Source organism: Anastrepha ludens, chromosome 2 (assembly GCF_028408465.1).
Source record: "Anastrepha ludens isolate Willacy chromosome 2, idAnaLude1.1, whole genome shotgun sequence".
NCBI classification, from domain to species: domain Eukaryota; kingdom Metazoa; phylum Arthropoda; class Insecta; order Diptera; family Tephritidae; genus Anastrepha; species Anastrepha ludens.
In genome coordinates, this window is record NC_071498.1 from 1,867,268 (window position 1) to 1,868,800 (window position 1,533).

The following is a 1,533-nucleotide window of genomic DNA, read 5'->3' on the forward strand; positions in this document are numbered from 1 at the left end:
AATTCTATACAAACGCATTTCATAAGTACAGCGCACAGACTAATGTACAAGACTTGACAATTATTTATTTTTTATTGAATTTTCATTTTTTTTCTATGAAATTCTCCCACTAAAACCATATAAATCCAAGTTTCAAACTTGTTTTAAATTTTTATGAGAATTTCTTTTGCAGTTTCTTCTTAAAACGAATGATCGACATTTATTTTATATGTATGTATATAATTATATTACATATATACTAACGTGGCGGCGAGAAGCCGGTAAGGTGCCTGCATCAGCTTCTATGAAAAATATGGTCGGATGAAAGCATGCCTACCGATTGGAATTTAAGTGTGCTCTGCCCAATCCATAAGAAGGGCGATCCTGCAATCTGTGCCAATTACCGCGGGTTTAGTCTTCTAAATATCGCCTATAAGGTTCTATCGAGCGTATTGTGTGAAAGGCTGAAGCCCACCGCCAACCAACTGATTGGACCTTATCAGTGTGGCTTTAGAACTGGAAAGTCTACCATGGAGCAAATATTCACAATACGCTAAAACTTGGAAAAGACCCATGAAAGGAGAATCGGCACACACCATCTTTTCGTCGATTTCAAAGCTGCATTCGACAGTACGGAAAGGAGTTACCTGTATGCCGCGATGTCTGAATTTGGTATCCCCGCAAAACCAATAGGGATATGCAAGATGACGTTGCTCAATACCAAACGAGGTTTCAGACAAGGTGACTCGCTGTCGTGTGACTTCCTTAACCTGATGTTGGGGAGGATCGTGCGAGCCGCAGAACTTAATCGCTCAGGCAAAATTTTTTATAAGAGCGTACAATTGTTGGCGTACGCTGATGATATTGACATCATCGGCCTTAACATCCGCGCTGTTAGTTCTGCCTTCTCCAAACTGGATAAAGAGGCAAAGCGAATGGGTCTGGGGGTGAACGAGGACAAAACGAAGTACCTCCTGTCATCAAACAAACAGTCGGCGCACTCGCGTATCGGCACCCACGTCACTGTTGACAGTTATTATTTCGAGGTTGTGAAAGACTTCGTATATTTAGGAACCAGCATCAACACCGATAACAATGTCAGCCTGGAAATCCAACGCAGAATCTCTATTGCCAACAAGTGCTACTTTGGACTAAGTAGGCAATTGAGTAGTAAAGTCCTCTCTCGATTAACGAAAATAACACTCTACAAGGCTCTCACCATGCCCATCCTAACGTATGGTGCAGAAGCTTGGACGATGACAACATCCGATGAAGCGACGCTTGAAGTGTTTGAGAGAAAGATTCTGCGTAAGAGTTTTGGACCTTTGCACGTTGGCAACGGCCAATATTGCAGAGGCTACGTTCTACAATGGAAAAATCAAATTAAAGAACGAATATTGGAAGTGTAGGACTTTTGGCCATCCTAATTGATGATACAGTAGAAAGATGGATTGCTGAATTTAAATGTGATCATGCAAGCCTTGGGCAGTATAAGCAATATTTTGACTGAAGTATTGGATTTTACAAACCTCGATAGAACTTGGGTCTATCACC